This window comes from Falco biarmicus, chromosome 1 (assembly GCF_023638135.1).
Source record: "Falco biarmicus isolate bFalBia1 chromosome 1, bFalBia1.pri, whole genome shotgun sequence".
Lineage (NCBI taxonomy): Eukaryota > Metazoa > Chordata > Aves > Falconiformes > Falconidae > Falco > Falco biarmicus.
The window spans coordinates 39,481,443-39,494,198 of record NC_079288.1 but is presented as its reverse complement, the minus strand read 5'-3'; the positions used below and the strand labels follow the sequence as shown (position 1 = coordinate 39,494,198).

The window sequence follows — 12,756 nt, the reverse complement described above, 5'->3', positions numbered from 1 at the left end:
GGACCCCCTCAGTTGAAACAAAAAATCAATGAAAATGTAGTTGGAGAAAAGGCGGGCAAACTACTGAAAAAAAAAAAAAATTTGTGAATGGAAGAATGTGTTTGTGCATTCATTGTTAAAATAAAGAGCGTGCAGTGACGTGAGCGCCCGAGCACCAATGGGCGAGGGGATAATATTTTTAAATATCCTCCCCGGGAGCCAATGGCGGAGGCGGTGGCAAAGACTAGCGCAGGGGCGAGCCAATGGCGGGGGAGGTATGCTAATGAGGAGTTGGTCAGGCAGGAGCTGAATGTCAACTAGTCAAAGATGGAGGCTGGAGCAGGGAGGCCATGAGGTTGGTACTGGAGGATTTGCCCACGTTTTGATCGATCAGGGAGCGACGCCGAGGCGCGCCCGGGGCGGCGGCGGCCGGCGGCGCGGGGCGGCGGGAGGCGGGGGTGGGGTGGGGGTTTGCGGAGCCGCGCCGCTCTCGCCGCCTCTTTTGCGCCTCTTTTGGCAACTTTCCCCCCCGCGGCGCGGGGGATCCGTCCCCCCGCCGCCAGGCACCGCGCCGCGCGGGCCCGCCGGCCCTGCCGCCGCATCCGCCGGCCCGGGCGGAAATGGCGGGAGCAGCGGGCCCCGGGCGGGGGGGGCGCGGGGTGACGGCGGGGCGCGCCGCCGCCGCTCTGACAATGGTCCCGCGGGGCGGGCGGCCGAGGGGCTGCCCCTCGGCCCGGGCGGCGGGGGCGGGAGCCTGGCGGAGGGAGCGGGGCGGCCTCGCGGGGTGGTGGCGCCCCTCGCCCTGCCCCGGTGCGGAGGCTCCCCGGCCGCTCGCCGGAGGGCTTTGCCGGGGGAGCGGGCGGCCGCGGGCGGCTGCTCCTGCCCCTCGGGACCGCGGCGGTCTCCCGGGCGCAGCTCTCGCTGGTCGGTTTTTTTTCCGCCGCGCGGTCTGTACGAGGCGTCGGAACGAGCCGGCGGCCGGAGCCGCGGGGCCGGGAATAAAACTCGGGAGCGGCGGCGGGCAGCAGCCGGCCGTGGCGGCCGAAAGCGGGGAGAGAGGAGGGGACGGGGGCGGGTGTGCAGCGCGAAGTGCTGGCGGAGTACGGGGGGAGCCGATGGCTGGCAGGCTTGGCTGAAAATCTCTAGATAGTGGTGAGCCGACAAACCCCCCCACCCCCCAAACATTTCACCTACGCAAACACTTCGGAGCCACCGAGTGTGATCCCACGAATCGAATTCTTGTCGCCGGAGCTGAGCCCGCTCCCTCCCCGCCCCCAGCCCGCGGGTTGTGTTTCTCGGGAGTGTTTGCGGGTGCTGCCCGCTCGCGTTTGTACCACCGGGCTCCTCTTGGAAAATACTATTCCCGTTTTCCAACGTAGCAGAACTCCTGTCTCCCTAGAAAGCACGGAAATGGTTTTGCTGAAAGATCCTGATTTCGACCCCCCTTCCTCTTTTTTTTGCTCAACCCCCCCAAAGAGCGAGGCAATAAGTCACATGCTATCTCCAGCCAGTATTTATATTGGCTTAATATTTAAATCTCGTAAAACTAATGCTTTGCTTAAATAGTCCAGAGTTTTTGCAATAAACCAGGGTGCGCAGCCCAGAGTGTTTCTTTGGCATTCTTGCACTTTGCCCCAATTCCGCTTCGTTTCCCTCCAGTGTGTGGTCTTCAAGTTGTGTAAGGAAGGCTCGTACCCTCGAACACAAACCTGGGGCTCTGGAATTAAAAAAAAAACTTCCTAAAGTTTAAAGCACATTCTTTCTTCTATTTTTTTTCTTTTTTCCTTCCTTCTTGCTCTTTTTCTCTCTCTCTTCCCCCCCCCCCCTTTTTTTTTTTTTAACATTTCCAAACTAGCCTAGGTTTCCGGATTAGGAATGAATTATTGTACAAAAAAAAGGAGGAAAAATTAAAATCAGAAAATAAGAACGATACAGTTTAAGATTCTAATTAGGTTGTGACATGACCAAATCAATTGGCTTTTTGTTAATACTGCTCTGAAAATTTGACAACTAGAATTCATTCAGTGCATTTTCTCACTCAGCCCAAACTCCCCCAGACTTGAATCAGTTTAATTCATTTTAGCATTTGGTACGATTCTTCCTTGTCTATACAGTTTATGGAAAGTTGTTTCCAAGTTTGGATTTCTTTGCATTGTTTGAAGTTCGAAATAAAAGTATTTTGTAATTTCTCAAGTGATTTTTATTTAACAAATAGTTACATTTTCCAGCTTTGCGTTTGAAATTTAGAGAAACAAATGCTAAACAGTTTGAAGCCTAAAGACTAACAAGTTGACTTTTAAATGTTATTTACTGCTAAAATTATTTGAAACGTCTGATTTGTAATGATTAACTGATGTTTTCTCCTTACTACCCATATATTCTTTTTGGAAAAGGAAAATTACAATAGTGATTGTTTTCATGCTGCAAGTAGATGATTTTTAAAGGTATCTCACTCCTGGGTGGCAGTTGTTTTTGAAAGCTTGTTTAGATGCTTGTATAAAATAGCAAGACTTGCTTAGCAATTAAAAAGAAATAATTTAAGCTACTGGCAAGCATGTATGTAATAAATACCAAATATTTTAGCAGACTATTCAGATGGAAAGCAATAGAAAGGATATGAACTTCTCCTCCATTGTGTCTTTAAGATAATGCTTAATCTAATTCATTACACCTACTTCTGTAAAATACTGGGGGTGCTGAAATGCAAGGAGGACAATCCCAGTTCTGGTCTTTGCTTTCACATGCTCTGGTGTGATACATTTACCATTGAGAAGAAGAAAAAAGTCTCTAAAAAGAGCTTATCTAAATTCTTGCTGAAGTTAATTCAAGGTGGAGTTGTGAAATATTAAAATCTAATTTTAAAGAATGACATTGATTCAATGTGGTTGTTGAAGAAACTCCTTTTTTTTGAATGTAACAAATCTGTTTTAGAGTAAATTACGCACAGAAGGCCATCACTTGGAGAAGTTTCTAACTGATTTATCATTTATTTTGGAAAGTCTCTGAAGCATGCTGTTGTCCAGAGCCCTTTTTCTGTTGTACTACTGGCAATTATGATGAGCAGTGCAATATTAAAAGGGCATTGGCTGGCAGAAACATGACCCCCTTTAGCAGCCCACCCTCTTCAGAGTGGGCAAACAACCCTAAAATAGATGCCTCCTCCAGTGTATTTATGCACGTGTGTGAAATAAGGTTTTATACATGTGGGAGTGGTTTTAAATAAGGAGTGAGATTCTGGGTTATACATTTTTATATGTCTTTCTATGGAAATGAGCTGGAATAATTTAAACACATCCTATTTAAAACGTAAGCCCCAAATGTTTCTGGGGGCTTTCAAGGCATCACATTACCTGCTTTGTTTACCAATAACTTGTAAGTAATTATTAATTTCTACACACTTCCATACAATATCTACATTGAAATTTTATAGTGATTTCTTTATAGTTTTCCCCTTTTAGAAACTTTCCCCTAGATGTTTAACATGGTCCCTATCAACATCTATAGGATTTAATGCTGTTGATTTGGTTTTAAGAATCTGTGGTGTTTATACTGTGATTTTTGAGTGGTGACACACAGATACGTGTGAGATTGAAGTACAGGCATTTTTGTACACAAGTCTCATCATTTCTGTAATATTTTCCATAGCAAATCAAAGCACTGTATATTTATACCATTCTATATACACATACATCAGCCTTTTTCATCTGTACTGGTCAACCACCATAAACTACACAGCACAATTAAGACAACTTCTGAAGGCAGAGGAAAGGGCTGGCACTTTCTGTGATTTATTTAAATTACATAGTTTAGATTCATTGACTGACCAATTTGGATTTTATGGAAACACATACATTTGAGGATGCTGAATTATGTCCCTTGTTCTTTTATTCTCCATTACTGTAGCAAAATATTTTCTTGTATAAAACCTTTATAACATACCGTGTCTAGATATACTGGGCATGTAGCAAAAGACTTGAATGGTTTGTTTAACAAGCCATACTAACAGTGGTCTCTCTCTCTCTCTCTCTCTTTTTCCTTTCTCTCTTTCTGTAATTTTTTTAAACTAACTTTTTGTTGTTGTTTTTTTACCTTGTCTAATTACGATTGCAAATAAACTTTGTCATGCAGAGTTTTATTGAGGCTAAACATAAAAACGTTATTGTGGTTAACACTGTAATGTAACAGTCCCTTACAAAAGGATGCAGGGACAGCTGTGCAGAACGTGACAGTGACTGCTGGTATCGCTGGCTCTGACAATGTTGCACTACTGTCTGCACAAATAAAGCAGTGCAATAATATTGTCAAAGCATTTGGTTCCAGTCCTAATACATCCTTTATGATCAGTTACTGTTGCACACCCAGCCCCTGACATTATGGGATTGTGTAGTTATTTAATGCATTTTAGTAGAGAACCAGCCCCCTACTCTGATTTCTTCCCTCCACCGCAAAGGCTCGAGCAAACGTTAAAATGTAGAAATTGCCTAAACAAATCCCTACCCTTGTGTTTGTTTGTTTGTTTTGTGTTTAGGTTGAGTGGTCTGTATGGAAATTCCTTGGGTTTTGTTCCCTATTTTGACTGCTTCAGTGTACAAAATGGATTGCCCTTTCTGCCACTAGCGTGGGTTTGTGTGTCGAAGTTGTAAAATAAAAAGCTGGCCTATTCACATTTTAAAGCCCTCTTGTCCTCCTTTAGAGCAATCACTACCTTTAAAAATGTCCTGACCAGGTTTGAGTATTTTCTTGCTACGGCTTTAAAAATTAGAGTTTTATGAACCTGAGGATGTTATTGTTGTGTATAGAATTCAGTTGACTTTAATATATACACATGTATTCACAGGCAATTTAATTTTTGCTTCCTATTGATGTATTTTTCAAGTTCCATCGTATTTCACTTTCAGAGGAATTACTGTTAAGATTAAAGCAATATTGATACCTTCATTTTAATTTAAAAAAAAAAAGTAATAGAAGGCACCTAAATAATAATCAATAGGTTTTGAAAGACAATCTCTCCCTGCACTTCCCAATAGCAATGTGGAGCGAGTCTGATACGCAGGGATGATGTAGGCCTAGGAACAGGAATATTGCGTTCAGAATTGATCTTTAAATAACAATATGTTGGTGACTGTCACTCGCGGTGTAGTTGGAGGCAGATGTGGTATTTTCTCTTGCAGCTGCTAAGAAGGGGGTTTGGAGGGCTGGGGGATGGGACCTTCCTCTCCTTTTTTTTTTCCTGAAGCCTTGAGCTGTTACCTTGGGAGCAAAGGGTGGGGGTGGGGAGAGCCGTCATATTGGAAATCAAATCTAGGTAAAGGAGCATTTTCGGATTGCACTGCACATCCCAAGCCAGGCTGGAGTGTGCTAGTGAGTGAGCCATGGGGAAGCAGAAAATGGAGGACCAAATGCTGAGGGGGAGCGTGTGTCCCATTTTAGAGGGATGAGGGGAAGCAGAATCCTCAATAACACACTCCAGTTCTTCAATGAACAAGGGAGCAAACAAAAGACACCTTTTCAGCCCCTCTGTTTCTGGTGAGGAGCTGAAGCCCATCTCCCTTGCACACCCAGAGAAGAAGGCTAAGCCTCCGCACCTGAACTGGAGGCAGGGTGGTGGATGCAGTACAGCTCCCAGGCCTCAGTGGAGGTAACCTGAGCCGCCATGGCTCCCTTTCTCTAGAGCTTTTCTTTTCATCCATCTCTCTGCATTGTAGCACGGTTGCCATTTTTGTGTGCATTAAGGAACGGGGAGGCCTGTTTAGCTTTGGCACTTTCTCCTCCTAATTTTTTGATTAATTAAAAAGTAGGAGAGGGTGAAATCTGTATGGGCTCTGCTGGGGGGGTGTCTTCTCCCCCCTCCGCCATCAATAGGAGCATAAGAGTGACCGGAGTGGAAGCGTGAGGGGCCCTTCCCTGCCCCTGGCCAAGGATTAAGGGAGGAGGGTGGACCAGTAAGGAGCTGGAAGCCACCCTGGAGCAGGGCAGGCTTTGTTCTGTGTGTGTGTGTGTGTGTGCGCGCGCTCATGGAGCCCATCAGCGAGTGGAAATAAACGCTAGTGAAAGCCTTGGTGGGGCTGATGCCGAGCTGTAAAATGGCCTCTCAAGATGTGTGAGCCTGCCTTGTTTGGAGGTGGAGAAATCACAGGGGGAATAGATGCATACTTGTTTTCCTGTATAAATGTATGTCTTTAAAAATAATACAGTTGCTGCACTTGAAACCTCCCTGGGCGTGGGGAGGATTTGAGGCATGTGATACAGGGAAAGGCCTGTGCGGTGACAAGGACCATGTCCCATGCACAGAGGGCAAGGGGACACCTCCCAAGGCTGCTTGGCTCTGGCTGGAGTGATGGAGCCCACGGAGGGCCCAGCCCGGAGTGCCAGCTCTCCTGAAGGCAGGCCCCAGGGATGCTGGGGGCGAGGATGGGGTTCTCTGCAGATCTGGGCCTGGGGTGGAGGTTACACATTCCAAATCCTCCCTTCCCCACTCTTTCTCTCTTTTTTTTTTTTTTTTTTAACCCTGCCTGACTGAGGAATGTAACAGCGAAAAAAAAAAAAAGAAAGAAAAAGAAAAAAGCACTGGAGGAAAGCAAAAAAAAAAAAGGGGGGGGGGGGGGATTCGGAAGCAAAGGCCCCTTCAGGAGTCTGTATTTGTGCAAGGGAAACCATTTGCATGTGTGTGGAGATGCCAGAGTTTGTCTCCAGTTGGGTCGGAGGGGGAGGGCGCGGGAGGAATGCGGGGAATCAGGTCGGGCTGCGGGGGGAAGGGCTCCGGCAGAGCCTCCATCCTGTTGTTGCATAAACTTGTTAAAAGAACCCCTCCTCTGTGGAGGCAGCACACATAGGGTATTAGTGTGGTGGAGGAGGCCAGACCTGCGCCCTGGCTACACAACCAATTGGAGCGGAAAGTGAAATCAGATGGTTTAAGTTTTCAGAGGGATTTTTTTTTTTTTTCAGGGGGACTTTTTGAGTCATTGCATTGAGTGCTAGATCTGTGTTAAGGTCGCTCCTGCTCTCGGCGCTCATGGGTGGTTTGGGGAAGGGAGGCGGCTGGGCGGGACAAGAGGTGCCGCTTCCCCTCTTCGGGTTTCTCTGGTCCGGCCGGGCAGGCTCGGCCTTGGAGCCCCGGGGAGCAAGCGCACCCCCTACCCCTGCAGGCACGTGGGCGGGCAGTTTCTGGGCAGCTGGGGTATGTAACAGGGGAGTCTGGCCCCAGCCATGGGGGAAGATTTATTTGGGGGACCCTAAGGTCAGCGCTGCATGTGCTCTGGCCCCAGCCAAGGCAACTACAAGAGCTTTCAGCTGCCGTGCTGCACATGCAGGGCCAGGAGTGGGATTGGCACTTCCAAGGTGATAGGATTTAGCCCTATTTTGCTCCTGCATTCAGTACCAGAAGTCTTTTTTTTTTTTTTTTTCCATCAGACAGCAGAGTGCTGGTAAACACGATGCAGAAAAGCCGTATTGTGGGGTTACAAAGTCTAGGCTGTTTAAGGAGCTCTGTCATTCCTTTTAATGGAGCTCACTGACGCAGATCTGGCTTCTGCCAGGCGAGGAAATGTTGCTGCTGAGAAAAGGGTTATTGAAACCCACAAACTAAATATTATAAGTAAGAATCAAATGGCAGGACATTCTGGAGTGTAATCCCTCCTGATTTCAGGAGAAGGGGAATGTATTGATCAGTGGCCATGGGTGACAGAATCCCCAAGCTCGGTGGGTGAAACGCGCTTGGGAAGGTGGTGTTTTCAGAGAGGATTATCAAAACCCTTACTCTCCAGAGTCTCACACCTGGACAAGTTGACTCTTGCATGGAAGCAAGAATCCCCTTTTTCTCTGGATGGATTTGTACAAACTTGCTAGATAGACTTAAGGAGCCAGGACTGGAATGCTAAGAATTTTCTCTCTTAAAAAAAAAAAAAAGAGAGAGAGAATTAAAAAGGCAACACTTCCCAGTTTTAAAACAATGATAAAATTATTAAATAGGATGGAAACCTCTAAACCACCTCTCAGCCTACAGCTGTTTCCAAAGTGTTTGCTCTGACCTTTGGTAATAGTGTCAATTCCACTGCAGAAAATATATTGAAGACTATATAATGTTTTTAATTGCAAGATGGCTTTTAAACTGTCTCCGTTCCTCAGGCTAGTGAAACGCTGTGACCAGGGAAACAAGACTGGACTGAAGCTTTGTTGCCCTGCTATGTTTTGTGTGGTTGCAACCGAGATGAAAATTTAAAAAACCCGCTTGCCCCAAGTGGCATCTTTAACCACAAGAGAAACAAACAAACAACAACAAAGGGAAGGGGAAATGGCTTGCTAAACTAGACCAGTGAAGACAAGGTCTGATCTCACTAGGAGCAGAGGCCTCTCAGCACCAGAGAGTCAGCTCACTACTTTATTTATCCCAAAGCTTCATCATAAGGACACTTCAGTCTATTTGTCTGCTAATGCCAGAAAAGGGGGGGCTTAAATGTACAGCAATGACTCCACTACAGTAAAAGATAACCCCCACACACACTCCCAAAACCCCAAAGGTTTCCATTATTGAGCAACACAAAGTCTTATTTCCATACTAGTCTGGGTGACATTTCCATTTAGTTTCTATAACTGTGATTACAGGCAAGAGAGGTTTCTAAACATATCTAGAGATGCTGAGCCTTCTGGTGTATAAATAGCATGCATTTCATAATCTCGTGTTTAAATGTTTATTTTAAAATAACCCCCATATACATTCCAGAGAGTCTCCCTGCTATAGGACATAGCACGACCTAGACGTCGTGCACATTGTTTGCAAACTGGGGGAATATTACTGGAGATTGAGTCAGTCTTTATTTTCCTGGTCTTGTTAAAAAAAAGGGCTAGGTGTGGGGAGTCCTGTGCCAATACACCACTTGGAAATAAGGAAAATTTTTAGACACATCTAGGCTCTCAGCACAGATCCAGAAACAAGAAGACAAAGTATCTTAATTGCCTTTGCTTGGAACATAACTTGTGGCTGACATTTCTAATTACATCCCTTACACTCTCCTGCCAGTTGTAGCTTCTGCAACTACTGAAATTATTAAGTTGTGGAGAAATTGTCAAGTTGTGCTTCTGCCCCTCCACTACCGATCCATTATTAACATTACTTCATGTGCAGATTGTATGCTTCCACTGTAAACTTGCCAGTGGGTTTGTCTCTCAGGCCACTGGAGAAGTTAAATTGTGTGTATTAAGTATAAGTCTTGTTTGAGATAACATCGAGGCTGAAGAGTGGAAAAGACATGGTAAACAATAAACAAAATAGAGACTGGACGGGAATAGATGGAAAGGTAAGGCTGAGCCTAGCAGCGTCTTTTTTTTTTTATGTTCTCAGTCTTGCTGGATGTCTAGGTGCCAGGGATTGTTGAGAAGAAGTGGCAGGATTTAACAGGAGGTTTTGCCAAGGAAATGAGAATACAGAAGTTTGATAAAACTCATTCTGAGCTGCTTACAGCAATCTCTGTGAACATGGCCTTTTAATTAGTGTGAGCAGAGGTTAATACAAATAAATAATGTGGAAAAAAAGATCCCTGTTTGCTTCCAACAAGCATCACAAAGGATGGGGAGAAGGAGGGGTTGGGGCAGATCCGAGATTTTGTTTATCAGTCCATTAGAAAAAACAAACAATTAACGGAGCTTCCCCCCTTCGCTTTTCTTTGGCTGTCCTTGGTTTTCAGATGCTTTGGGCAAGTCAGGCAACATCAAAGGGGACGCAGGGCTGCCTCACACCAGCATGCCAAACGCCAGGGATCTCTAATGGCAAAGACCAGATCAATGTGGCATGCATAAATTAGCCAGGAATCCATGAATTAGGGGATTGTCTCTCCATTACGCTCCTATTTAAGCCACTGGAAAGCAGGCTGAGGAAAGAGAAGCTTAAAGTGTCAAAATCATGACCTGGTTTGGGATGGCCTGGGAATGAAGTTTCCTTCCTCTGGACTCTCAAGCGTTCCTACGTGACAAATGCACTGGGGCAGGTTAACTGCGAGCCAGATTGCAGAGGAAGAGTCTAGTTGGCAAAGCAGCCCTGAAGCTGGAGGTGTCTCAGCCCCTCCCTGGGAATCATTTCTGTGGCTGTTAGCACGTTCAGTGCTAAACCAGCCTCAGCAGAAGATTGTGCCTTCCAGCCTAGGACAGAAAAGGTGCTGGGGAGGGGAAAGAGAAGAAAAAGCCAAACAAAACAAGCTAGGGCAAAACACGCGTGCGTCTCCAAACACCATTTAATCTGTGTGCATTAATGTAAAGTCAGTGCTGGATAGCCAGCCCCGGAGATCCTGTTTCGCTTTCTAATTTTTGGTGTGTACTTAATCCTGTGATTTCCAATGAAGGGAGGGATATTTTAAAACATTGGGCTCTCCAAGTAGGACAGCCCTAGAAAGGAAGTTCTCTGAGGGCTTGATGCCTGTGACTAAGAGGTTCAAAATACAACTATCAGTTAATCAAATAAATAGCACTTCTCAGCCTCTAACAGCTAGGCAGCTAATTGACTGAGGTTATTAATAAGGGAGAAAAATTTACACAGAAGAACGTGAGAACTGGGGATGGAGGTGTAAAAACCTGGGTAAAATCCACACTGGAGTTAATTATGTCCTGGGAGAGAGGGGTAGCGCCCATGCACAGATTCTGTGGGGTCAGAGGTTTACTCCATTCCTGCATCCTCACCCTCCCGGGAGCACATGGTGCTGTGATCCATACGGCAGTGCACTGCTTTCTAACTTTTTACCCCTTCCCCATTTGCAGGCATGGAATGAAGCTCCCTCCAGTCACCTGCTGCAAGACACATTATCCAGCTTCCTAACCTTAAGGATGAGACCCTATCAATATTGCCTCTGCTTTTGTGATCAGGGTAGTAGTGCAATATTGCTTATAGGGTCTTTTCTTTGGAGGGTTATTCTTCATGGAGAGAAGAAAGCCACAGCAGGAAAAAAATAATCCTATGTGCCCATCGAGTTAAGGGAAAAGTTGTGAAATGCTGAGCGTTGTTAGATAGGCAAGTAATTGTGCGGAGATATCTGACGAATAATCGTGCTATTGCGGTGACTCAGGTTGTAAGTAAGGAGTGTATTTTTGATGCTATCGCACAGGATTCAAAACGGCCTCATGTTTAAAACACACAAGCAGTGATTGAAACCGGAGAAACCCATCATGGCTCCATTTTAAAATAGTATGAGTCCCAAGACGTTTGAAGGGTGCCTATTTTACATAATGATGTAAACACCCACCAAGGGATGGGAGGAGATACATAGCCGCACTTGCTGTTTCTGTGCCTGATCCCAGCCCGAAAACCAGTGCGATGCGAAGCAGAGCACAGCACAAAGAGGCCGAGGCTCTAATCCCAGTAACCTCCTCGAAACAAAGCTCATGCCTCTGCCCGGCGAGCGCGGGCAGCCAGCCCGGCGGCCGGGGCTGTTGCGAGGTCGGGCGGCGCAGCGGGGCTGGGCGCTGCCTCCGGCCCTTCCCGAGATCTGCTCACCGAGGTACGTGGGAACGGAGCCGGGACGGGAACGGTCAGTCTCGTCTCCGCTTTGCGAGGGATCAGCTGGGGGCTGACAGCAGCCGGGTGGGTGGCCCTGCCTTCCATTTCAGGTGGTCCCCGCGGTCCCTTTCGGGACCTCGGGGGCCCAGGGAAAGGGATGGTGGGAGGGGATTGGGGGCCGGAGCAGGGCGCGGCGGAGGAGCCGCTGCCGCGGGGCTTTCCGAGCCGGTCCCCGGGCGGCGCGGAGCTGCAGCGGCTCCTTCACTCACGGCGGCCGGGCTCGCCTCGCCGGCCCGGGGGCGTGCGGGGGAGGGACCGGAGCGCTGCGACGGAGCCGCGCCCGCCGCCTCCTCGTACGCCTGACCCTGACGCTGCCCTTGGTTTAAACCCCCCCACCCCCAAGCATCATTCCGAGCTCGGGGACAAAGCCAGGACATAACCCCCCCCGGCCGCTCCGGGCTCTCCCTCCGTGCCCCCGGCCCGGCGGCCGGGCTGCAGGCCGAGGGGCGGCCACGGCTGCTGGGCCAGCGCTGGGACCACCGGGCGGGCTGCCCCTCTTTCCCTGTTGCACTACTGTCACGGTCGCAGCGAGCAGTGCAATAATGAAAGGGCGTCAGTGCGCCGGGGAGCGGCGAGAGCCGGGGACGAGCCGGTGACCGCGTGCGGGAACGGGACGTCCCACCACCCCCCGAGAGCCACCTTAACGGGGGGGTAAGGGGCGGGTAGGGGGGGCTTCGCTTGGGCAACTTTCTTTGTTTAAACACGCAGCGGCGGAGAGTGCGCGCAGGGGCAGGGCAAAGTGACCGGCTCCGCGCACCGCCCTGCCCCGGGCCCGTCGGTCCGGCCGCCCCCCGCTGTACCCGGCCGACACCCAATAAATAAAGTGACTCCCACGTCCCCTCTCGCTGCCTTTTCTTGCTGGTGGGTTTTCTTGCAGGTCACCAGCCCTTCCCGCCTCCCCAGCAGCCACACACTGATAAAGAACCCCCTCGACGGGATTTTGTCCAGCAATGCAGCGTTATATTCACCCATTTGGTCTTTGTGGGGAGAGGGTGGAAATGCTCATAGGAAAAGGAGCATCTTCCTTTGCTGTGCAGCCTGAAAAATGGGGTCAAGTCGTGCCCCAGTGCTGGGTTCAGCAATGGGGGAGCACAGGTAGGGAAGGGAGTGTGTGGGGTGGAAAGGGAAGGGTTTGCCATAATGGAGACGAGAATGGTGCTCTGCATCTGGGAGCTGTGCTGGGAAGACCAGGAAATAGCCCTTTGATTATTAGTGGCCATGGTGAAATGGATACTTCT

At 48.2% G+C, this 12,756-nt stretch overlaps 1 long non-coding RNA gene across 1 annotated transcript; it reads left to right on the top strand.

Moving 5' to 3' along the window:
- Positions 1-290: 290 nt before the first annotated feature.
- On the top strand, positions 291-12,351 carry LOC130142628 (uncharacterized). The gene is made up of 2 exons (XR_008819473.1): positions 291-334; positions 10,723-12,351. It is a non-coding gene; the product is annotated as an uncharacterized LOC130142628 (long non-coding RNA).
- Positions 12,352-12,756: the final 405 nt, after the last annotated feature.